The sequence below is a fragment of the Podarcis tiliguerta genome (genome assembly GCF_965153285.1).
Source record: "Podarcis tiliguerta genome assembly, chromosome: 17".
Classification (NCBI taxonomy): domain Eukaryota; kingdom Metazoa; phylum Chordata; class Lepidosauria; order Squamata; family Lacertidae; genus Podarcis; species Podarcis tiliguerta.
In genome coordinates this window covers 12682338-12708872 of record NC_139550.1, presented here as the reverse complement: position 1 = coordinate 12708872, position 26535 = coordinate 12682338, and the positions used below count along the sequence as shown (strand labels likewise).

General features: G+C 43.6%; 1 protein-coding gene and 1 long non-coding RNA gene across 11 annotated transcripts in view; one reads left to right on the top strand and one right to left on the bottom strand.

Moving 5' to 3' along the window:
• The window catches only part of ZNF462 (zinc finger protein 462), a 136699-nt gene extending 132079 nt beyond the window's left edge, over positions 1-4620 (bottom strand). Inside the window, exons 1-2 of one of the 10 annotated variants that reach the window (XM_083419181.1) lie at positions 3595-4477; positions 1517-1887 (exon numbers count right to left, since the gene is read on the bottom strand). The gene's annotated coding sequence lies outside the window, so the exon portion shown is untranslated. Of the gene's footprint in view, positions 1-1516; positions 1888-2103; positions 2835-3206; positions 3263-3594 lie in introns of those variants that run through there. The other 9 variants (XM_083419185.1, XM_083419188.1, XM_083419187.1 and 6 more) reach the window with 9 other exon arrangements.
• LOC310668040 overlaps positions 1-26535 on the top strand; it is a 1372673-nt gene that overhangs the window by 294937 nt on the left and 1051201 nt on the right. The window lies entirely within an intron of this gene.

The following is a 26535-nucleotide window of genomic DNA, read 5'->3' as shown; positions in this document are numbered from 1 at the left end:
ACAGCTTTTGATGGAAGCTGTCCTAGTCAAAGTGCTTTTTATTAGCAAGAAGAGTCTTGGGCCTTTGTTTGTTTGTTTGTCTGGCAACACCCGTCACCTACCACTGATGATGAAACCATCTTCAAGCTGAGTTTAAAACAGGTCTCTTGCAAAAGACCATTTACCCTAACTCTACCAATTGCCCTGTATATTTAATTCTGCCTGTGCTATCTTTACCTTCATATATCAGAGAGAAACCATCCATAACTCTGAATCAGGTAAACCAAGTTCTTATGAACAGATATTCTGCATATGATTAGATTCATCATGGGAAGAAAACAATAGCCGTGTCTACCAAAACAAATGAAAAATGGAACTCGTTGGCATCAATGAGCAATGGAATGGGCCTACCACAACATCATTAAAGAGTATGCAATGAATGTCTCGCACTGAAACATTGTGCTTTGTTCTCCAGCTAGAAAGAACTCAGAAGTTTGAGGAAAGAAATGTACAACCACAACCAAAAGTTAAGTAGTAAAATCAAATATTCCCCATTTTTTAAAAATAGGGCTAGTGTTTTATCAGTAACGTAGATAACATAGATAAAACCACCAAGGTCTATCATCTAAAATTTAACATTTTCAGAAATTACCATTTTGTTGATTGCATATAATTCAAGGTGGGATTTTCCTTATCTTATGGTGACTTGTAGCTATCTGTGACATACACATATATATCTACATTTCTATCACTTAAGCTTGCTTTTGCAGTTTTACTATGGAAACCCAAACTCCTCTCAGCATTTCAAACATTTTGGCTACCTCACTTTCATTATTTCACCCTCTGCTTACCAACTTCTCAAAGAGAGAATTAATTACACTCTTAATATTCATGGTCATTGTTTTGAGGCACAGTAAAGTGTTAGGCTGGAGCTACTGTTGATGACTCTGCAGATTTAATTTTTCATCAACTTTAGATGACCCTAGAGTATTCCTAATTAGAAGCTGGAAACAAAGGTGAGAAGAAGAAAAATACCATCTTTTTCTGAATTGCCATCATATTGTTGAAATATTAGCATTCCATAATTACATCTAAAAATAGAATTCATGTTCCAGACAAATGTCAGCATTTTAAAATCTCGCTGATTTCAATGGAAAAGAGTTAAGTGCATGCTTGCTACAGTCCTGCACACAACTTACCTGGGTGTAAGCTCCACTGAACTCAATAGGGCTTACTTCTATGTGGATATGTATAGGATCACACTGTAACTCTTCCATGGAAATCAATGGAACTTCAATGTACTTAGGTTTGGCTGGATAATGATGATAATTCTAATGAAACTCCAACATTTCTAAGCTCCATAATTGATGTTTAGGGTCAGGTTTAGGAAGGGGGGGACAATGAGAGAAATTCCTCCATGAATTACAGAGCCTTTAAGATGCCTTGTGGAATTTCAGAGACACTCATAATTGCATGATTCATTTTTTAAAATAAAAAATAAAAAATGAAAGTACATACGCAGCTCCAAATTCTTTACCAAAATTGCAACACTTCCAGAAGATACCATCAATTGGAATGTCCACTGCGAGGCTAACACAAAATTTGCTTGATTGACATTGATTTCATGTCATTCTGCAGAAGAACACTGCCAGGCTCATCAGATATTTAACTATTCCATTTTCCCCACACACACAAAATAAAGCACGTCTTTGGTCAACTGAAGCAGCCTCTTGAAGGCCATGAAGTTCAACCCAAAAGTTACATCTAAAAGGGGTTGGTTTCAAAAATGAAACTATAAAAGAAGCAGGGGGGAAAATATGTCCTTTTGAGCACAGGTCTCTCACTCTCTGTCTGTCTCTGGAGAATCTATGAAAAGAATCTATGAAACTTCCTCAAATCGTCCATTTCCTGGAGTCAGAAAGAGAAGAGACATCAAAAAACATTGCTCACTGGAGGGGAAAAAATGTCAAGCCAGGCTTTGCCAACAAAGCTTCAGAAAAAAATGGAGAAACATCCATAATTGCATGAGCACTTCCCATCTCAGCTTTGTCTACTGGAAAAGCCTGCCCTTGCTCTCCCTCTCCTCCATTTTCTGGTGGAGCTAGAGAACATGACATGGCTTACCTGACTCAGATCACAGCCCTCTGTCCAACTATTCACTTCCTCTTAGACATGCAAGTAGCTTCATGAGACAAGCAGGCATGCACACAAAAGCATCAGCAGAAAGCAACCCCCGTATCTCGCCACCTTTCTCCCCCCCTTCCTAGAAGGTCCTTCCCCAAAAACCAAGAGGAGCAAACTTTCTCTGGGTTGGAAAAAAAGAAAGGCTGAGAATCTCATCACAACAGAGGATTGCAAGCTGAGATCTCTCCAGATCTCCAGAGCCAGGATCTCCCCTTTCCTTTCCACACACACACACACCCTCATGCAGAAGTAGAAACTATAAAGCTCAGGGAAGAAAGAGGGTGACTCCAAGAGAGGAGAAGAGAAACGCCTGGAGATTGTGTGTGTGTGTCCCCGCGCGAAAGAGGAGTAGCTTTGTGTTTTGGAGTCTGGACTGGAACCAAAGCAGACAGCTTGCAAATGGAGGACAAGGAGATAAAGAAAGAGGGGGGGAGGAGGGAAATGAAAGGGGGGAAAGCTCAGCTGCTTCTCATTCCCTGGAAAGCCATGGACACCAGGGAACCGAGCAAGAAGTGAGGCTCTCTGTTGAAACACCCCCCCCACTCTCTTTTCTCTCTCTCTTTCTCCTTTCTTCCCTTCTCAAAGCAAAGAGCAAAAACTGTGTTGTAATGGCTTCTCTCCAGCTTCCACCGCTGTCCTATTCCAAGGCAACCCTTTTCAGAAAGGACCCTCACCATCAGCTCAACTTGAGGAAAGGCGGGAGAGGGAGCCTTGGTTGTGTATGCCGTGTGTGTGTGTGTGTGTGTGTGTAATGGGGGGGGGGAGAGAAGAAGGTCCAGTCTACCTGCCTGAGAGAGAGGGACCAGATTTTGGAAGAAGAGGAGGAGGAGGCGCAGAAAGAGAGAGAAAGAGAAAGCAAAGAAAGAAAAAAAGGAAGGAAGGAAAGAAAGAAAGAGGTCACCGGTCGAGGCAGCTCTACTGAGCTTTTTCCCTCTCCGCCCCCCCCCCCCGGCCGCCTCTCTCTCTCTCTCTCTTCTCCCAGCGCCTGGGAGATCCAGCCACTTCCCCACACAGCCAAACCCCCAAGTGCCCCCACAACACACTTCTCGGCGGCGCTCCTCGCACTTCTCTCTCTCGCCCCACAGCCGCCTCAAATGCAACAACAACAACACAAAATTAATTAACTGCCTTCCTTCCTCCTCCTCCTCCCACCAGCTCCAACCACCACCACCACCACCTCCTCCCCCATTACAGGAGACACAGAGAGACCTCTCTCTCTCCTCGCTCAACAAAACCACCGGGTCCGCCGCCACCACCTTGTGTTTTGTGTGCTCGAATTCCTCCAGCTCGCCCGGAATGAATGGATCTCCTCGCTTCTCCAAGCTTCCCCCCCCCCCAAGGTGGTTTTGGTGGGACAGCCAAAAAAGGAGAACCTCGCTTTGCTCTTTTCCCCTCCAAGACCCGAGATGGGCTTCAAAGGCCAGAACTTACAGGAAGGTCCCGGTTGCTGGTGGCGGCGGCGGCTGGGTCCTTTTCCCTTTCTCCTCCTGCCTCTGGCTCCTCTTCTTCTTCTTGCAATTGTTGTGGAAGTTGCTCCTTTCTTTTTCTCTCTTTGCTGAGGTTCTCATGTGCTCCTTGCCAGGTCTCAGCAATGGAGGATCGCCATCTTTTTCCCTGCTTTTTTTTTTCTCTCTCTCTCTCTCTCCTCTCCCTCCCCTCTCTCTCTCTCCCCCTCTCCCTCTCTCCTTCACTGGCTTGCTGCAGTTGCAGATGACCTGAGATATCCGTCTCTCTCTCTCTCTCTCACTCAACCCTTCTGTGTGTCTCTCTCTGAATAATGAGCAACCAAGAGGGAGCGAGAGAGGGAGAGAGAGAGAGAGAAGACAATCTCCTTGCCTACCACACACAAAACGCAAGAGCACCAGGGGGTGCAAGAAGGCTTTCTAACAACAACAACAACAACGGGGGTGGTGGGGAGAGAGAGAAAGGGGGAAAGGCAGGAGGAGAAGGGGCAGGAGAGGTGGGGCTGGGAAGATCTTCAGAGATGGAGGAGGAGGTGGTGAAGATGAAGGCAACAGCAGCAGAAGAAGAAGGTGGCTCCAAACTTAAAGTCCTCTTGGGAGATGATTTCTGAGGCGCTCCCAGGCTTCCTGAGCGGGGCGAGGAGAAAGGGAGACCTGGAAGAGTCCTTCCAAGCTGGTTGCCTCCAGAAACCTCCAGCCTTGGGAGAAGCCCCTCGCCCGCGGCTCTCCCTCTGCTGGGTCATCCTCTCCTTTTCCTACCAGCCATGGCAAGTCCTGCTCAGTAAAAAAGCCAAGCGCCACCCGGGTTTTCCCCTGCACGCAAGATGCGCCTTCTTGTCACCTAAGCTGATCCCTGAGATACGTCCATCTAGGAGAGACTTAAAATCTTTCCCTCTTGGTGTTGTTTTTTTTCTTCTTCCCCTGAACAGGGTGAAGGAACATAAATGCAAGTGGAGGTGGCAAGGTGTGGTGGGGTTTTTTGTATATATTTTTTAAAGGCATGGATCTACCACGTGGTTGATTTTAATTCTCTTTTTTTCCCCCTCCTCTTTTAGCTTTGCATGTTGGAAGGGGGGGGGGGCGGAGAAAGAAAGGACTCAAATTGTCCATTTCTAGCACGTATTTTGAAGTCTTCTCCCGGAAATAAAGACTCTTTGTCGTTTGAGTTCTTCCCCAAGCATATATATATATATATAAATACACACACAAAGAAAGGGAGCTTTGCAGCGCTGAAGAGCAAGCGCTCCTGCTACTTTAAAAAGCCTTGTGCAATGTTTGGGCTACCGCAGAACCCCACTTTAATTTTTAAAATAAAACTTTGGTGCCACCTTCTCTCCCCCCTCCCCTCCTCCGTTGTCTGCCTCTTCTGTGGTTGCCTCTGTGTACAGCAGTCTATGGAAAGTAACAATCAAGATTCCCAAATGATAAGGTGTCATCATCACTTTGAAGGCAAGGAAGAAGGCAAAAGATGAAGTTATTATATCTCAGCATCTTCATTTCCCCAAGAAATCGTTCTGAACCTCTTCAGAGAATTTTATTTTTTTTAAGTGACTGGGGGTGGGGGATGTCTCCCATTCCCAGCCTTATATTCCCCCTCCATGCCAAATCTAATACCTTCCAGACTTTAATCTGGTACTGAGAGGGAGGGAGATGAAGTTAGCATTGGAAAATCAATAAACACTGTAGTGGAGAGGAAAGCAATTTGAATGGGAAGACGTGACAGTATTGAATCTTCTTGACTGTTTCTTTTAGACCTCAAACTGGATCAGAGAAGGTGGAGAACCTTAAAAGCTTCTTTTGAACAGATTTTGGGATGGGAATCCCCTCTCCCTGGAATGAGAAACCTTGAGAAACCAGAGAGAGAGAGCTGAGATCTTCTTGAAAGTGTTAGAATTTAATTAAGACATGGAAGGTGATTCAACTCAAGCTTTAGAAACCACTTGATGCCCAAAGTCACGGAGTCAAAAACAAATGTGGAAATGGCAAAAGGATGAAGACTCTGATCAAATAAGTAGCAAGGAGGCAGCAAATTTCACTGCATTTTTCCATAGCTATATCCCTTGTGTTATTCTCAATTTTTAAATTAACTGTGCACCCATTAAAAAGGTATTTATACAGAACACAGCTTCCCCCAAATAATCTGGGCAGCTGATGCTTGTTAAGGGATCTCTGTGAGGGGTAAAAATGACAGTTCCATTTATTCTTCTAGAGAAGCCATATGCTTTAAACCAGTCTTGCTAGCTAGGGATGATGGGAGTTGTATTTTAAAAACAGCTAGAGACATATGTTTGGGAAACACTGGATCAGCGTGGCCAGTGTGGTGCCTTCCAGTCATTCTTGCATTCCGATTCCCATCAGCCCCAGCCAGCATAGCCAATAGTAAGGGATGATGGGAACTGGAGCTCAGAAACATCTGGAGAGGACCACATTGACTACACATGATGCAGATGATGGATAATAATGGGTGTGGCTCAAGTTGGTTTGGGTTTTTTTTTTAAAATCAGTGGGATTTGTGTCGTCTTAAAAGACAGTAAGGGTTATCACATTCTTCCCACATTCTATTATTTTGACTATTTACCTTGTGTCCTAGCGTAGATTGGATATTGATCAGGCAGAGGTAGCATTTCTTAAAGCATTTTCCCCCCTTCTGGTTTTGTTCTGGTCTGGAATTGCAGCTGGTACAGAATGGTGAGACCAGGTTATTGAGTGGAGCAACTGGATACAAGCATATTACACCCGTAAGATGTTGAAGGAACTGCCAATCAGCTCCCCAACAATGTTCAAGGTCCTCTTGTTAACATACTGAGCCCTAGATAACTTGGAACCAGGTTATCTGAAAGACCTTCTGCCCCTGTATAGACCTGTAAGATCACTGAGATTGTCTGGGGAAATTCTACTTCTGGCACTGCACTCCACAGAATATCATAGGACAGGGAGTGGAAAATGGGCATTTTCTGGTGTTCCTGTTCTGTGGAATGCCCTACATTGCTGTAGTTGCTTCAAACTTCATATAAAAGGTTCATATTTTTGTCCAAGATTTCCCTGACCCATAAGAGTGGGCCCTGCGTCTTGTGCATCAATCCCCTGAATTAGTTTTATTTGCTTTTATATTTTTTATCACTGTTTTATTGGTTTCAAGCTTTATATTTGTTTTAACAGACACTGTTTTTATGTGGCACATAGTTTACACTGCTTATAGATTTAAAATATATTAAGAGGGTTTATAAATGCTTTAAAATATTAATTAAATAGCTTTCTAATAAAGGTACCATCTATGCCACAAACACCTTTTGCATTTAGGCAATTAATAATAATAATAATAATAATAATAGAATTATTACTTATACCCCGGCCATCTGGCTGGGTTTCACCAGCCACTCTGGGCGGCTCCCAACAGAATATTATTAGTAATAATAATGATAAAGTGTTAAAACATCAAACACTAAAAACTTCCCTAAATAGGGCTGCCTTCAGATGTCTTCTAAAAGTCAGATAGTTGTTTATTTCCTTGACATCTGATGGGAGGGCATTCCACAGGGTGGGCACCACTACCGAAAAGGCCCTCTGCCTGGTTCCCTGTAGCTTCACTTCTTGGAGCTGGACCTCAGTGTCCGGGCTGAACGATGGGGGTGGAGACGCTCCTTCAGGTATACTGTGCTGAGGCAGTTTAGGGCTTTAAAGGTCAGTGCCAACATTTTGAATTGTGCTCAGAAACGTACTGGGAGCCAATGTAGGTCTTTGAGGTGTTATATGGTCTAAGCAGCCACTCCCAGTCACGAAGTCTAGCTGCCACTTTCTGGATTAGTTATAGTTTCCGGGTCACTTTCAAAGGTAGCCCCATGTAGAGCGCATTGCAGTAGTCCAAGCTGGAGATACCCAAAGCATGCACCACTCTGGCAAGACGGTCTGCAGGCAGGTAGGGTCTCAGATGGTGCTTTAAGACTCACTGGAGACCCCATGGAAAAATTAGTCCGTGCTTAATTCTCTTCCACTGAAATAATCCATAAGCAAAAGTGCTTAAGATTGCAGTCCTACTCTGAATGATCTGGAGTAAGTATCATTGAATTTACCAGAATATACTTCTGAACAGATATGACTAGGATTGCGCAATTAGGCTGCAAACCTAAAGGTACATACTTAGCAGTAGATTCCAATAAATTCAGTGGGATGTTCTTCTCAGTAGACATTCTTCTTGTTGTTATTTATTTGATTTACTTGTTGTTGAATACAAAATGTCTCTAGGCAGCATACATATACACCTTAAAAAACACCAATCAAGTTTAACAATAAAATAACACCCCCCCCCCAAAAAAAAAATCCCAATAGCAATAAGCATGACTATCATAATCCCTCAAAAGAATGGAATAAAAGGAATGACTTAGTGTGGTTCTGTAAGGATATTATTGTTGGCACCAGGTGGATGTCATTGGAGGCAGCATTCCACAGAGAGGGGGCCTTAACCCAAAAGGCCCTCCCTCCCCCTTGTCACTCCACTTACATCTGGAGAAGGCCTTCACGTGATGAATGCTGAGTTTGGATATATTCAATGTTATGATATGTTATAGGGTTTCCCAAGCTTGGGTCTCCAGTTTTTTTGGACTACAACTCCCATCCTTCCTAGCTAGCAGGACCAGTGGTCAGGGATGATTGGAATTGTGGTCCAAAAACAACTGGAGACCCACGTTTGGGAAGCCCTGGTCTATTACATTCATGGGACAGTCTTGTAACTGCGATGGGACCTATATTATTCTTAGCATTATTCTTAGTATTATAAGCATCATCATCAACTGTTACGATATATTACATGCACGAAACTGTGGTTGGCATCTATATTGTTGTTGAGTGCAATATTAAAATTAGCACCAAGCGTTGTTGAAATGGGAAAAAGAAGACTTTTTGGGAAAAGCAATACTGCTGGGTTCAGAAAATAACTTTTGGGAGGGTGGTGGAGAATCCAGGAGAAATATCTATTGACTCTTGTGATTTCACACAGACAAATGAATTGGGCACCTCCTAAGATGCTGATAAAAGAGCCTTGGAGGTGGGAGGGGACTGCATTTTGCTGCTGCCAGGGCGTGCATGTGCTCTGGCAGCAATTTTCTATAAATCATCCCTTCTCGTGAAAGGAACGCCAGGACTTTACAAAAAGTCTGTGACGTACCTTCAGCACTCAAGCAGATAATGTGTCTCTTTGTCTTTTAATAATGAATCTTGGCTTTTCCTGTCAGCTACTGCTTCTTGGGAAACAAGAGCCGCAGCTCAGAAGAAGGAAGCCTGGAACGCCATGTCAGGCATGGAAAGCTTAAGCCTGATCAGTCCTGTAATCTTTAAAAAGGGTTGTGTGAGGTGGAACCACCCAAACTTCCTGGAGATGCTTTCTTAGCTGACCTCATTTCCATAGAAATGCCCACAGGGGTTTTGTCTTCCTGGTAACCCAGCTTGCATAATTACACACAGATTTTCTTAGGTAGCACAGTCATGACTGTTGTCCCTAAAAAATGCCACATAGCTGAAGGGCACTCCTTTATTTTAAAGTCTGATTAATCTCTCCAATACACCATAGCTCCACGCTCAGCATAATAATGGACGCATCTGAACTCCTCAGGCTGCCCAAGAACTCCATAGAGTTTGGCAAGGGCACTCCATGGTGTGTCTTATTTGTGAAAAGTTGACCTGGCAACAATGCTATTACTGCTACTCGGCGTCAGGTGGTGAGAATGCCAGGGTAAATTCTTGGCACAGAGCTCTTTCTTTCAGGGTTGGTTGCAGAAACGCTGCACAAAAGGGACTTGCATTTAAGAACGAATGGAGTTTGCCTAGGTCAGTTAAGCAGGCAAGAACATCCCTTTCAGTCCATCACAAACTTTTGTCTCAGTGCTCAGTTTCCCATGCACCCCTTCCTTAGGAACTCAAGGACATCCAAGGCCCCTCTTGCAAGCCAGTGAGAGGGGAGATTGTGAATGCTGGCCATGCAACCTGCCCCTGACATACTCAGGGGTATGCCTCCCAGTGGCCATACTTCCCTTCACCAGTCTGGTGCCATCCAGATGTTTTGGACAACAACTCCTATTGGCTCCAGGCAAGTGCTGGCTGGAACTGATGGGAGCTGCAGTCGGAAACATCTGGAGGGCACCAGGTTGGTGAAGGCTGCCCTGTGCACAGATGGAAAACCAGGTGGCCCTCCAGAGATTGCTGCACTACAAGCAGACCATGCCATCTGGGGCTGAGTTGGGAGTCCAAAAGAACTGAGTGAGCCACAGGTTCCATATCAGCTAACACACAAACCACATGCATAGGTGTGTCTGTCCAGGGATGTTAAAACTGAGAGTATGGTCAGTGGGCGCGACCCTGCACCCAATAAACAAAACAGGACACCTTCACACAATTTGTCATTAACGTGGGATGAAGCAACACAAGCTGGTGACAGCCATTAGATTTCACAGCTTCTTAAATGGATTAGGACAGACCAAAGGCATGGAGGTGGCTCCTCTAGGGTCTCCAGCACTGCCTGCGGTTGTCCTACCATACTCCACACACACTTCTGCACTGCCAGAGATGAAGCTGATGCCTTAGCAAGTGGAGGAAGCTGACTCAGCAACAGCTGAGGCTGCATAAATCAGCACTAGGCTCTCCCAACATTATCCTTAAATCAGCAGCAGCACAAGTGTCAAGGAGCATGGAGAGTGCAGGAGAGCAGGCTGCAGCGTTCAAAGAGTAGAGCTGAATACGGAAGCTGCAATTTGCCCACGTTTTGGAGGGTGAAGTGGGAGGTGTAGGGGCTCCTGATGAAGAAATGATGAAAGGCAGAAGGCGAAGGGTTTTGTTAAAATTAACACCCCTCGAGGCAACCTAAGAAACACAACGGCAAACTGAATTTTATTTCTACAGCCCCATAGCATCTGCTGGGCAGGGAGTTTGGCTGCCTCGAGCTTCATGGCCATGGATTACACTGGCAGTGGCGTAGCGTGGGTTGTCAGCACCCGGGGCAAGGCAAGTAATTTGCGCCCCCCCCCCGCTGCACTGTCCCTCCCCCAGATAGTCCCTCGCTCTCTCTCCGCACCGCACTGCACGCCTGGCACCCTCCCCTCCACAGTGGGCGGCGACCCGGCGGCTCGGATCGGATTCGCACAGCCAGCACTGCAGTGAGAGAGAGTGAGTGACCCAGGTACGGGCAGAGAGCTGCGAGTGCGAGCGCGCGCCCCCCAGATGTTGCGCTCGGTGCGGCCGGCCCCCCCTGCACCCCCCACGCTACGCCACTGTACACTGGTTCATGTAGGATAGGTCCATGAATGGCAATTAGGTGTGATAGCTGAATGCACCAAGGACAGAGAGAGCACCGGCCTCTGAAGACAAACTGTGAGGATCACCATACTTACGTCCTGCTTGCGACCTTCCCAAAGCATCACAAAGAGAATAAGTGAGACCTGCAACAAAGGGCACTTCCAGGCAACCGGTTTATTGAGCATTCATCCTGATTTGTTTGCCAGGAGATTAGATGATGTTGCCACCAAAGCAGTCTCACTCCATACTTTCCAGTTCATTCCCCCCTTTGGGCTGTGGGTTTATTGCAGAAGACCTCCCCATGTACTATAATTGTGCAACCCAAATTTTCCGCTATGTGATTGTACCCCACCTGAAAATAATGACGGTCTAAATGTTAGAGCTATTCATCCTTCCTTCCAGGGTTCCGGCCAGCCATTCCCTTCAAACAGGTCATTCCACCCATTTTCTTTTCCAGCTGGTAGTCAGCATTCTTTAGCATGATGGGTTTTTCAAAAGATTTATTTGTGCTTCGGCAAACATGCTCATATTTTGTTTTTTATTAAATTTGTATAACGCCCTATACCACAAGATAAATTCACAATATAAAAATATATAATATGTAATAATAATTTTAAAAAACCAAGAACAACCCAATAATTCCCCCCAACACATGTTAAAAGGTTTTTTTATTTGGGTGTCAATCAACCAAAAGCCTGGTTAAAGAGGAATGTTTTTGCCTGGCACCTAAAGGTGTAAAATGAGGGTGCCAGCAGAACCACCCTGGGAAAAGCATTCCACTTCCTCTCACTTGTCAGTGATCCTCTTTCAGCTCTATTTCCGTCCATTATGGTCTTAAGACAAGAGCTTGTACATCTAGCATAGTAGCTATCCGATGGAATTATAATACTTGATTTGACTTTCTGAGGGGAAGAGCTGTAGCTCGGGAGCAGATTATCCCAGTTGAAATCCCTAGCATTTCTAGGAAGGAGTGGGAACCGTCTCTTGTCTGAAACTCTGGAGGGCTGCTGCCAACCTTTGTAGATGAAGAATGAAGGACCTGTGTCCCTCCCAATGTGTTGAACTACAACTCCCATTGTTCCCAAGCAGGCCATGCTGGCCAGGGCTGATGGGAATTGGAGTCCAACAACATTGGAAGGGTGCTAGGTTCCCCATCCTTGGAGGAGACAATACTGAGATGGATGATCTGATTCAGCAGAAGGTGGCTTCCTATGTTCCTGTGTCATAAACCTCACCAGGTACCTTAGGCAAGATACACCATTTCAGATTCAGCCCCCCAGCTGCACTAGGAGCTATTCTTTCAGGGAGCAGGGGGGTAGAAGGCAGGAAGGTCAGCTACAGAAGAAAAGGAAGCTGTCCTTGAATTTTTCTTTGGCATAATTTCATGATATTCATGCCATGAAGAGAAGAAATAAAACAGACCCGAAGCATGTACACTTGGAAGTACTGGAGATTACTCCCTCGTAAGGGTGTTTAGGATTACAGTCAAAGGTTGTCAAAACTTCTTGAGATGAAATTTTTGATCAAGATGCTTTAGGACAAGATAATCTCTCTAAAATGTCCATTACGTTTAGAGGCGGGAGATCTGGTGAGTAAAGCTTTTCCTACCATCCTAAAGGAAGCATTCTATATGTTCTGCCTAAACTGGCCAATTATGCAAACGAAAGAACATTACACCTGTGGGCCATTGAAGTGATAGATTTCTTTGGGAATGACTTCTAATAGGGGGAAAAACTATATTAAGGAATCTGTGAATGTGAAGGCAGTGTGCCTGCTTCCGTTAGTATTTATCAATTTATGCAGAAATCTCAGATAACATTAACTTCAGGGAGGCAGTATGTTCTTGACTATATACCCTGGGGAAACGATAACCCAAGTTGACCCCTTTTGAGTCACACTGATGTCACTGGAAGGCTGTGTACACACCAAACCATCTGTAGCACAGTGTGGTTTTTTCCTCAGTCTTGAATCATTTCTGCTTCACCTAAACATGCTGCTTTCAGTCTAGATTGGTTCTAGATCCTGCTGTCTGCAAGCATGGGGGTGGTTACCTGCTGCACATGCAAAAATACTCCCTTAATTTGGCTATCCCTGCACATGCCCCAGGAGAATGAAGACTTACCGATTGCAAGCTTGATATATGCACTCCCACATCTGTTTTCAAATGGACATACCAAGCTTTTATTTTTGGAACCAAACAAGTTTCTCAAGGAGCGCTTTTCAGGGGCAAAGAAACATGCATTGGATCTAGTTGGGGTGCGGGCTATGTAGAAAAAAAGAACACTTGGTCTTCATTGAGACTAGAATAATATGTCATGTATACATAGCCAAAGGGCATGCTTGCATTTCCCCCCATTGAAATGAATGGCTGGACATTCTTAACTTTAGCTGCATTGCAGAATCCCTTAAGGAAATAGTCTCAGTCAGTTTTATTGCACATAGCCAAAGGCTGCCACAATGTACACAGAATTATTTGACAATTAAAAGAAAATATACTGAATTGGTAAAAAAAGACTTAAAACATTTATATTATTAAAACATTATGTACTCTAAACAAAGCTTTTATTAAACAATAAAATTCATAAGCTAAAATCATCACATGGTCACTAATGTTAAAAACAATATCAATTAATACAGTGTGCAATTTATACTCAGAGTTTGGTGACAAAGATAGAGCATAGCCTGAGGTAGATAGATAGGATCAAATAAATTCATCTCCTTTACAGTTAATGGCTACCTTGGCTATATAATTTGCTCTAATTTTCCTAGCAGCAGTTGCAAAAAGTGCTACCCGCCAGGTCACATACTTATCTGTGTCTGCAAGGAGATATAACATCATATCAAGGGGGTTCTGGCCAGTGGACCCTGTCATTATAGGTACCAAAAATATTTTTCTTGCATCATTATATAACGGACAGTGCAAGATATAATGCATAAGGTCCTCTACTTCAGAACATCCCCTAATGCAAACACGTTCGTTTTTTGGTATGCCTCTATGTCTCCCATCTCTATAAGCAGAGCTTATTGTATTTAGTCGTAGCTCTGTAAAAGCTTTTCGAAGCTGTGCAAAAGTCAATTCATTAAAATAAGATATGTGTTCATTGACCTCTCTAAGTTTAAAATACAATGGGGCGCATGTAGATGTGCACATAGAGTTTAGATCGTTTTTAGTTGCCACTGCCCTTATGGTTCGTTTAAAAATATTTTTCTGTGAATATAAGGGGAGTTCTTTAATCTCAGGCACTGAGAGATCATATTTGCCCATCAGTTGGGCAGCATGATGTACGCAGTTTTTAAGGGGTGTGAGGGCGATTTGGCTGCGACATCTGTCACCCCATTGATCGCTAGGGTTGATCTGGCTGGCTAGGCGGGTGTCCCCTTCCTCCCTCACCGCTCCATGTGCGTCCCTCCCGAAGCAGCGCGCTCGGTGGAAGAGGACGACCATCCCAGATAGAAGGAGTGTACCGTTCTTCGGTCAAGGGTATACGATAGCCTTAAGGAAATAATAGCTGACTGTTTTAAAGGGAGCTATTTCAGGATGATGATGTCAAGGGATGCCTTATTATTATTATTATTATTATTATTATTATTATTATTATTAAGCCTTCTACAGCCCTTTAAATGTGTATGTTTGAAGGAGGTGTTATTGTTTTGCTGTTTTTATCCATTTTTTGCTTTTATCCTGTATTTTATTCTGTGAACCGCCCTGAGATCTTATGATGAAGAGTGGTATATAAATCTAAAATAAATCTAATAAATAATCAATAAACTTCCATGTTTAGGGAAGTTTTTAATGTTTGATGTTTCATTGCTTTTTTATTATTATATTCTGTTGGGAGCCACCCAGAGTGGCTGGGTATAAATAAATTATTATTATTATTATTATTATTATTATTATTATTATTATTATTCCACCTTTTTCCTTGATAGGCATTCAAGGTGGCTTACAGATGAGCTTCGAAAAGCAAAAATCTAATAATCCAAAAAGATAGTCTAGGGATTTCAGGTAAATAAGAGTATATATTAGAATGGAATGTTTTTATTGTGATCTGTGTTTTTCTGTGCAAATCCCTGGGTGGATGATGGGCACTGGGTGCAATGAAGCTGTTAATTGAAAAAGGCATTTTAAGAATGCAAGTTACACCCACCTGGCTGGGTGGGGACTTGGTTAAAAAAAAATGAACCATGGACGTTCTGGGTCTGAGGGAAGAAAACATGTACTAGGGGAGCTAAAGGTCTTAGAGATTGATAAGAAAAAGAAAGTTGAATTGAACATTAAAGGGTAAAGATGCTGCTATTGATACTGAAATTGATGCTGCCTATTTGCTTCTACTGCTCCTCTACAAGATTGCTCAACCTGTCCATTGTAAACAAACACTGTATTAAAAAAAGGAAGGCTCTGGTCATCAGGAAGGGGGCTGCAGGATTAGTTTTAACTAAAAGTGACCGTCTAGGATGAGTTCTTCCTGAGCACTTACCTAGGGGACAATATGCAGGAAGTTTTCTAGCTAAGTGCTCAGTAAAAACTAAGACCATCACTCCCAGCTTTCATTGGGTCTGGTCATTGAGTGCAATAGCATGTTGTTGTTGTTTAGTCATTTAGTCATGCCCGACGCTTTGTGACTCCATGGATCAGAGCACACTAGGCACTTCTGTCTTCCACTGCCTCCCACAGTTTGGTCAAACTCATGCTGGTAGCTTCGAGAACACTGTCCAACTATCTCGTCCTCTGTCGTTCGCTTCTCTTTGTGCCCTCAATCTTTCCCAACATCAGGGTCTTTTCCAGGGAGTCTTCTCTTCCCATGAGGTGGCCAAAGTATTGGAGCCTCAGCTTCAGGATCTGTCCTTCCAGTGAGCACTCAGGGCTGATTTCCTTAAGAATGGATAGGTTTGATCTTCTTGCAGTCCATGGGACTCTCAAGAGTCTCCTCCAGCACCGTAATTCAAAAGCATCAATTCTTCGGCGATCAGCCTTCTTTATGGTCCAGCTCTCACTTCCATACATCACTACTGGGATATGCATTAGCATAGGGATGACTAACAAGGACATAGCAAACACGTTTCAGGTTTTAATAAATTTTAAACATATTTTAATACTTGTATTCAGGTTTTCGTTGTTTCCTGCTGGCTTACAAACCCACTTCCCAGTATAAAGGAAAGAACAACAGGTTGCATAAATCTCATATATATGGAGAAACGTGACTCAAAGAAGTAGGAGGCCCAGGGCTCGCTCTGATTGTTTAGAAATACACAATCGCTTTGAAGTCCTCTCCCCTAGCATGGAAGACAAAGAACAGACTCCATTTGAGGATCTCTCCCTCATTACAGTCGATCAGGTATATGAAGATGAGCAGCAAAGTCAGTCCTCAGGGAATGTGCAGGCAACCTTGGAACGGACAGCTCACAGAAGAACCCCGACCAAACCTAAGAGGAGGCGTGTAGTGGTGATAGGGGATTCCCTACTGAGGGGAACAGAAGCAGTGATCTGTGGGCCTGACAAGATGTCTCGGGAGGTGTGCTGTCTCCCCGGGGCTAAGATCTAAGATGCAACTGAACGACTGCAAGGAATCATAAAACCCACTGACAAATACCCCTTCCTCTTGGTTCATGTGGGAACCAATGACACTGCAAGCAATAGCCTCCAGAAGATCAAAAGAGACTACGAGGCTCTGGGCAGGAAATTGAAGCAATTAAATGCACAAATTGTCATCTCATCTGTCCTCCCAGTTGAACGACGTGGCCCAGGGAGAGAGGGAAAAATAGTGGAAGTGAACAGCTGGCTTTGCAAATGGTGTAAACAGGAACGGTTTGGATTCTTAGATCACGGACTGCAGTTTCTTGAAGATGGACTTCTGGCAAGCGATGGGCTGCACCTCACAACGGTTGGGAGGAATGCTTTTGCCAAAAATCTCAGAAGCCTCATCAGGAGAGCTTTCAACAGACTAATGTGGGGGAGGGAGACAGTGCTCCTCAAGGTAGGAGTCTATCAATTGATGAAGATGATCATCCAAATGTCATAGACCAAATGGAGCAAACAACACGCAGACCTAGTGGTGGGAAGAAAAAATCCTTAAATAAGAGACACGGGGGAATGATTAATGGACTTCAATGTCTGTACACTAATGCGCAAAGCATGGGAAATAAACAAGATGAGCTTGAGCTCTTGGTACAGCAAACTAAATATGACAAAATAGGCATCACTGAAACCTGGTGGGATAAGTCCCACGATTGGAATGTAATAATGGAGGGATACAATCTATTTCAGAGAAACAGACCAGACAAGAAAGGAGGAGGAGTGGCGTTATATGTCAGGGATGTGTATACCTGTGAAGAGATCCAAGATTTAGAACCTCAAAGCCAAAGTGAGAGCATTTGGGTCAAAATTAAGGGAGAGAAGAGTAACAGAGACCTCATTGTGGGAGTTTACTATAGATCCCCAAGCCAAACGGAGGACATAGATGATGCCTTCCTGGAACAGATGGCCAAGCATGCAAAAGGAAGGGAGATAGTAGTAATGGGGGACTTCAATTACCCGGATATTTGTTGGATGTCAAACTCAGCCAAGAGCATAAGGTCAAACAGATTCCTCACTGGCCTTGCAGACAACTTCATTGTGCAGAAAGTGGGAGAAGCAATAAGAGGAACAGCCATTTTAGATCTGGTCCTAACCAATGTTGATGACCTGGTTAGTGGGGTAGAAGTGGAAGGATCATTAGGCACGAGTGATCATGCTCTTCTGAAGTTTACTATACAGTGGAAAGGAGCGGTCAAGCATACTAGGACTCAATTTCTTGACTTTAAGAAAGCCGACTTCATAAAACTTAGGGAAGTGATGGGTGAGATCCCATGGACAGTAATACTAAAAGGAAAGGGAGTTCATGATGGCTGGGAGTTTGTTAAGAGGGAGATAGTAAAAGCACAACTTCAGGCAATACCAATGAGACGGAAACATGGAAGGTGCCTAAAGAAGCCAGGGTGGCTATCTAAAGAACTTTTAACTGAGTTAAGATTAAAAAAGGATGTGTACAAAAAATGGAAAAGGGGGAAAACCACCAAAGAGGAATTCAAACAAATAGCCAGCACATGTAGACACAAAGTCAGAAAAGCTAAAGCACAGAATGAACTCAGGCTTCCTAGAGAGGTTAAAAGCAACAAAAAAGGCTTTTATGGGTATGTCCGTAGCAAAAGAAAGAACAAAGAAACTGTGGGGTCACTCAGAGGAGAAGATGGTGAAATGCAAACAGGGGACACAGAAAGGGCTGAACTCCTCAATGCCTTCTTTGCCTCAGTCTTCTCCGATAAAGAAAACAATGCCCGACCTGAAGAATTTGGAGGAAATGATTCAGCAGAGAAAACACAGCCCAGAATAACTAAGGAGATAGTACAAGAATACTTGGCTAGTTTAGATGTATTCAAGTCTCCAGGGCCAGATGAACTGCATCCAAGAGTATTAAAAGAACTGGCAGATGTGATCTCAGAACCACTGGCAGTCATCTTTGAGAATTCCTGGAGAACAAGCGAAGTCCCGGCAGACTGGAGGAGGGCAAATGTTGTCCCTATTTTCAAAAAGGGGAAAAGAGAGGACCCAAATAATTATCGCCCAGTCAGTCTGACATCAATACCAGGGAAGATTCTGGAGCAGATCATTAAGCAAACAGTCTGTGAGCACCTAGAAAGGAATGCTGTGATACCAATAGTCAGCATGGATTTCTGAAAAATAAGTCATGTCAGACTAACCTGATCTCGTTTTTTGACAGAATTACAAGCCTGGTAGATGAAGGGAACGCAGTGGATGTAGCCTACCTTGATTTCAGCAAGGCATTTGACAAGGTGCCCCATGATATTCTTGTAAAGAAGATGGTAAAATGCGGTCTTGACTATGCTACCACTCAGTGGATTTGTAACTGGCTGACTGATCGAACTCAATGGTTCTTCTTCATCCTGGAGAAGAGTGACTAGTGGGGTGCCACAGGGTTCTGTCTTGGGCCCGGTCTTATTCAACATCTTTATCAACGACTTGGATGATGGACTCAAGGGCATCCTGATCAAATTTGCAGATGACACCAAACTGGGAGGGGTGGCTAACACCCCAGAGGACAGGATCACACTTCAAAACGACCTTGACAGATTAGAGAACTGGGCCAAAACAAACAAGATGAACTTTAACAGGGAGAAATGTAAAGTATTGCACTTGGGCAAAAAAAATGAAAGGCACAAATACAAGATGGGTGACACCTGGCTTGAGAGCAGTACATGTGAAAAGGATCTAGGAGTCTTGGTTGACCACAAACTTGACATGAGCCAACAGTGTGACGCGGCAGCTAAAAAAGCCAGTGCAATTCTGGGCTGCATCAATAGGAGTATAGCATCTAGATCAAGGGAAGTAATAGTGCCACTGTATTCTGCTCTGGTCAGACCTCACCTGGAGTACTGTGTCCAGTTCTGGGCACCACAGTTCAAGAAGGACACTGACAAACTGGAACGTGTCCAGAGGAGGGCCACCAAAATGGTCAAAGGTCTGGAAACGATGCCTTATGAGGAACAGCTAAGGGAGCTGGGCATGTTTAGCCTGGAGAAGAGGAGGTTAAGGGGTGATATGATAGCCATGTTCAAATATATAAAAGGATGTCATATAGAGGAGGGAGAAAGGTTGTTTTCTGCTGCTCCAGAGAAGCGGACACGGAGCAATGGATCCAAACTACAAGAAAGAAGATTCCACCTAAACATTAGGAAGAACCTCCTGACAGTAAGAGCTGTTTGACAGTGGAATTTGCTGCCAAGGAGTGTGGTGGAGTCTCCTTCTTTGGAGGTCTTTAAGCAGAGGCTTGACAACCATATGTCAGGAGTGCTCTGATGGTGTTCCCTGCTTGGCAGGGGGTTGGACTCGATGGCCCTTGTGGTCTATTCCAACTCTATGATTCTATGATTCAGTGCTTGTCTGTTTCTAACCCCCCCCCCAAAAAAGGTATGAAATTAATGGGACTCCAACAGCCCAACATTAGCTTGTTATGTGCATTGTTTTGTAATCACAATAGAATAGGCAAATCTAGCCATGCACATTAGAGGGTCATATTACCTCTTGTTTCCGCTAAGGCCAGTTGACACCCAAGCGATTTTAATGAACATCTCCAATTAGCAGTCCATTAGGATGAATAAGCAAAGTTTGCACTTTGCTTAGTGGCACTTCAGCTTTCCTGGTGACATGACTCACTGAGCTAACTGAATTTGTTGACATTCTGGAGGTTAATATGAAGCCCTGGAACCTAGTTTGACAACATGGAGACATCAAATCTACAGGATCCTGGTGGTTGTGGGAGAGGCAACCTTTCTATCCCTATATTAATTAATTACAATGTATGATTTTGGATTGTTGTTGCTGTTATTCATTTCATTTCCATATTGCTATATATATATGTGTGTGTGTGTGTGTGTGTGTGTGTGTGTGTATGTATATTGTGTGTGTGTGTGTGTGTGTGTATGTATATTGTGTGTGTGTGTGTGTGTATACAATGGTACCTCGGGTTAAGTACATAATCCATTCCGGAGGTCCGTACTTAACCTGAAAGTGTTCTTAACCTGAAGCACCACTTTAGCTAATGGGGCCTCCTGCTGCTGCCACGCTGCCGGAGCACAATTTCTGTTCTCATCCTGAAGCAAAGTTTTTAACCTGAAGCACTATTTCTGGGTTAGCGGAGTCTGTAACCTGAAGCGTATGTAACCGGAGGTACCACTGTATGTGTATATGTGTGTGTGTGTGTGTGTGTGTGTGTAGGGGGGGGATCTCAAAGCGGTTTACAACCTACATTAAAAACTTCAAATAAAACAATCCAGAGCAAAACATTACAGAAGAAAGTCCAATGTAAAGTATACATTTGAAGCAACGTAATTAACAGAAAGCTAAAATATTATCTTCTCCTGCCAACCTAGCAGTTTGAAAGCACGTCAAAGTGCAAGTAGATAAATAGGTACCACTCTGGCGGGAAGGTAAACGGTGTTTCTGTGCGCTGCTCTGGTTTTGCCAGAAGCGGCTTAGTCATGCTGGCCACATGACCCGGAAAAATTGTCTGGAGACAAACACCGGCTCCCTCGGCCAGTAAAGCGAGATGAGCACCGCAACCCCAGAGTCATTCGTGACTGGACTTAACTGTCAGAGGTCTACCTTTAAAATATTATTTTAAAGATTTCAAAATAAAATATCACAAAGGAAGCCAACTGCAGAGTGCACACTTATGACAGCAAAGTTAACAAAAAACAGGCATCTTAAACAATGCAAAAGAAAACCTGACTAAAGGAATGTGTTTTCATGCTCTGTTTTTCTATGCAAGGGAACCATGAGGTCTGGGCAATATCTGATTTTCAAGTTCATGATATATCACGAGCTAAACATTGCAATATATTGATATATCATAATGTCTGAAATAAGGATGGAGCTATGTAGCTGCATTGGCTAGCTTCTTGGTTTTTCCCACATTGTGATTTTTGCAAAACACACGCACACACATAATGATTTGAAATATATTGCCAGGTCAAAAACTATGAAACCAGTACCACAATAGGGACCTCAAACTAGTTTTGTACGATATATCGATATATTGCCATGCTCAAGGTGTGTAACTCTTTTCATATGAAAAGTAGGATCATGGAGCTCTCACATCTCATTTACTTTAGCCCTGACTGTTGCTTCAGCATCAAAACTGTGAGGAGCTTGTGGAGATGTTTGTGGGAATTTCATTCTTAGTGCTCTAAGTTTGCCTTCAACCCCTCTCCTGTTTGCACAATTGGCATATCCTAACATCCCTGTGGCTAAGGGACATGTTTTGATAGTTTTATTAGTATAAATGATTGCTTTTATTTCAGTAATCACTCCCAACAACAGGTTTGCACTGTACCAAATAATAAGGGATTATGCACTTCCCGTTGTTTTTGAGCTATGTTTTCATCCAATAGATCAATACGTTTCTAAAAGAAGAGCAAATTCATAAATTAGGTAGGGAAAATTGGGGGCACTTGACTTGCTAATACAGGTGTGTTAAAACTGAGAGTATGGTCAGTGGGTGCGACCCTGCACCCAATAAACAAAAGAGGGCACCTTCACACGATTTGTCATTAACGTGGGATGAAGCAACACAAGCTGGTGACAGCCATTAGATTTCACAGCTTCTTAAATGGATTAGGACAGACCAAAGGCATGGAGGTGGCTCCTCTAGGGTCTCCAGCACGGCCTGCGGTTGTCCTACCATACTCCAATTCAGCATCACAGAAAGCTTTTGTGTGCATGGAAGATATGGCCAAACCGCAAGCCAAGAACAATCAAAATATGTCAGTGCTTGGTAGAATATTTCAGACTGAGAATATATAGGACAATTGTCACAAGACGATGGTCATCTTGTGCTGGACCTCTTACCCTTTGGAAGAAACAATATAAACACCTTGCATTGAAACACATGGGGCTGCAAGGACTGGCCCAGATCAGTGACTTAACACTCATATTAAATATTCCCATGAAGAATTATAGAATTGTAGAGTTGGAAGGGACCCTGAGGATCATCTAGTCCAACCCCCTGCAATACAGGAATATGCAGCTGTCCCGTATGGGGATTCAAACCTGTAACCTTGGTGTTATCAGCACCACACTTTAACCAACTGAGCCATGCAACCAAGAAGATACTTCTGTCTCAATTGCAACCAAGGGATGAGTTTAGCTACATATTGAGGAAGGACACTATTGCCAGTATTATTTGGTGAGAGGATGTTGCACCCTCTCACGGCTCTCAGCAGATCACTTACGGAACTGAATTATAATGAATTATGTTGACTGCAGGATCATTCAATTACACGAAGTGTGGGCAACCCTTGGCCCACCAGATGCCGCTGAACTTTAACTCCCATCATCCCTGGCCATTGGCCATGCTTTCTGGGGCTGATGGGAGTTGTAGTTCAGCAACATTTGGAGGGCCAAAGGTTCTCCCCACCCCACAGTTACATGGCCATCCTGCTACCTGCAGTTTGTGAGAATGAAGCATCGCAATGAACTGCAGAACCCCCTGCCTCTCCATTCACAACTTTTCACTGCTCAAAGATGGGATAAGCGAAAGCACCTTTCCAACACTCATCAGTGTTTTTCTTTAGTCAAAACTAGCTTGGTAAGAAGCTAAAAAAATACAGTGGTTCCTCGCAAGACGAATGCCTCGCAAGACGAAAAACTCGCAAGACGAAAGAGTTTTTTGTTTTTTGAGTTGCTTCGCAAGACGAATTTCCCTATGGGCTTGCTTCGCAAGACGAAAACGTCTTGCGCCTTTTTCTTAAAACCGTCAATGCATTCCTATGGGAAACCCGTCAATGCATATCCGTGCTTCGCAAGACGAAAAATTCACAAGACGAAAAAACTCGCAGAATGAATTAATTTCGTCTTGCGAGGCACCACTGTAGATCCTTCCAGTGTATACCACTTTCCATCCCCAAGGCCTGCAAGCACCCACCTCCAAAGGTCTCCTGCATATATGACCTGATTAATTCCATCCCAGGCACTCTACCCAATGCTTCCCCCATCTGCCTCTCTGCCAACCAATAGATTTTCTTTCCTAGCTGAAATATACTCGGAGTCAAGTGTGGATTTAATGCTCTTTATTCGGCTCATAGTAGTGAGGAATGGAAGTTCCCCCAAAATGTCTGCTTTATATACATTATTTACACAATGGGCCCCACATGATTGGCTAATTCCGGGATTCTCCTGTAGGCCAATCAGGTTGCGGGTTCACTTCCACCTGGAGTTGGATTGGGTGGCTCCTGCGGACCAATCAGACTACTGCATTCTGAATCCTATTGTTCTAGGACCAGTCAGACTGCTGCAATTTGGATCCTATTCAACTCAGTACATAACACTAGCCCATACCTCCATCAGAACATCTTGAAGATCCATGCAAATACAGTCGTACTTTGGTTCTCGAATGCCTTGTGACTCGAACGTTTTGGCTCCCAAACGCCGCAAAGTGAGTGTTCTGGTTTGTGAACTTTTTTTGGAAGCCAAACATCTGACACGGCTTACGCAGCTTCTGATTGAGTGCAGGAAGCTCCTGCAGCCAATCGGAAGCCACACCTTGGCTTTCAGAAGTCAAAACGACTTCCAGAATGGATTCCATTCAAGAACCAAGGTACAACTGTACTGGGCACATATGTTGAACCTTGGTGCTTGCTCGAAGCCTTAGGCTACCTAGATATTGAGTTCATGATTTATTTGACCCTGTATTCTGCTTCTCTCTCTTTTCCTTCCTGAAACATTATTTCAAATAATACAAACCCTTTATCATTTGTGTACGCTTCTACATTTCTCGGATGAAAATAGGGATGTCATATTCCATCATCATCATCATCATCATCATCATCATCATACCCTGCCCATCTGACTGGGTTGCCCCAGCCATTCTGGGCAGCTGCCAACACATATAAAAACATAATAAAACATTAAACATTAAAAAATACCTTCCCTCTACAGGACTTCCTTCAGATGGCTCAGAGGTCACATAACTCCATACCCTCCAACATTTCTCCGATGAAAATAGGGACATCCTAAGGAAAAGCAGGACATTCTGGGATCAAATCAGAAACAGGAATGGCTTGGGAACTGTCCCTGGAAAATAGGGACACTTGGAGGGTCTGCATTTGGAATACTGGAGGATATCTAGCTGGTTTTGATCGCTATGGTTTTTCTCCCATGAGCCCAGAGGCACTCAGGCATCAGGTTCCAAAGTTTCTGCAAACAGGGACTAAACAAGCAGGGGATAGGTGAATTCTTCCCTACTAGCTTAGAAGCACATAAACAGGGTGGTGGCAGTACCAGCTAAAGGTTAGAGTTTCAGGTGGTGCTGTATGCCCTTGCAGGGTGGATGTGGGACATGAGGACAATGAATATTTTGCGCACTGTTTGTGCAAGAAAGGAAGCAGCACCAAACAAACAAACTGCTGATATTTGCTGGAGGCTTGGGTGTTTTGTGCTTTCTGCAGAATGCTACAGAGGCCTTGTGAATGATTCATTGAGTCTTTCAAGGTCTGGAGGACCAAAAAGCTTATCTCTTGCTGAGGTGTCTTTCATGCCCTTGGATCTCTAAAACTTTCTGCATTTTCTAGCTCCCACACTATTTCACGTCGTGACAGACTCAGACATCTCTCTGGTAAATCCATCCTCTCATGCACCCAATTTACTATAATTTGCAATAGTCTCCGATATTTGACAAATGCAAAGGTCACAGTCTTTCAGGGTACATTAGCAGAAATGTGATTCTAATACATTTCTCACAACTGGTATGCAGTAATTTCTTTTCTTTAACACATTCTACGCTCTGTAGTATTCTTCTGGTGTATAATATAGAAATCCACTGAAATCCAAGAAGTTATGTCCTTACATGCCAGCAATGAATTAAGTCCATACCTTCAAAACTGAGGTACTGGATTGTTTATGATATCTTTATTTCTTTCCCACTAGACAATGGAAGTTCAGAAAAGCTTTGCACATTTCTGTTAGTTAATAGTTATCGACAGACTGAGAAGGGTCACAATGGTAGCCTTTATATACCTAAAGGGGAGTCACTGTATATATTCTCATGAGGTGGCCAAAGTATTGGAGCCTCAGCTTCAGGATTTGCCCTTCCAGTGAGCACTCAGGGCTGATTTCCTTAAGAATGGATAGGTTTGATCTTCTTGCAGTCCATGGGACTCTCAAGAGTCTCCTCCAGCACCATAATTCAAAAGCATCAATTCTTCGGTGATAAGCCTTCCTTATGGTCCAGCTCTCGCTTCCATACATCACTACTGGGAAAACCATAGCTTTAACTATACGGACCTTTGTTGGCAAGGTGATGTCTCTGCTTTTTAGGATGCTGTCTAAGTCTGTCATCCCCTTTCTCCCAAGAAGAAGGTGTCTTAATTTCGTGACTGTTGTCACCATCTGCAGTGATCATGGAGACCAAGAAAGTAAAATCTCTCACTGCCTCCATTTCTTCCCCTTCTATTTGCCAGGAAGTGATGGGCCCAGTGGCCACGATCTTAGCTTTTTTGATATTGCGCTTCAGATCGTATTTTGTGCTCTCCTCTTTCACCTTCATTAAAAGGTTCTTTAATTCCTCTTCACTTTCTGCCATTAAAGTTGTGTCATCTGCATATCTGAGGTTGTTGATATTTCTTCCGGCAATCTTAATTCCGGCTTGGGATTCATCTGCATATAAGTTAAATAAGCAGGGAGACAATATACAGCCTTGTCATACTCCTTTCCCAATTTTGAACCAATCAGTTGTTCCATTTCCAATTCTAACTGTAGCTTCTTGTCCCACATAGAGAGATTTCTCAGGAGACAGATGAGGTACCTTCACAGACAGAGGAAAAAGCATCTGTGAAAAGCCACTTAACCAACCTGAATTGCTCTTGCTAATCAGTGCACCGCTCTGAGCAAGAGTCAGGCATGTCCTGGTTCCATTGCAATCAATGGGATAACACACAATTTACCTGGGAAAGCTACCTCCTTTCAGAGGCAGCATTTCAGATTCCCACTTTGGGAAGTAAGGCTCAGCAAGATGCAAAGGCAGAATGATAGCAGGAACCAAAATGTTCCGTGTGTTTGCATGGAGGGAAGCAGCTC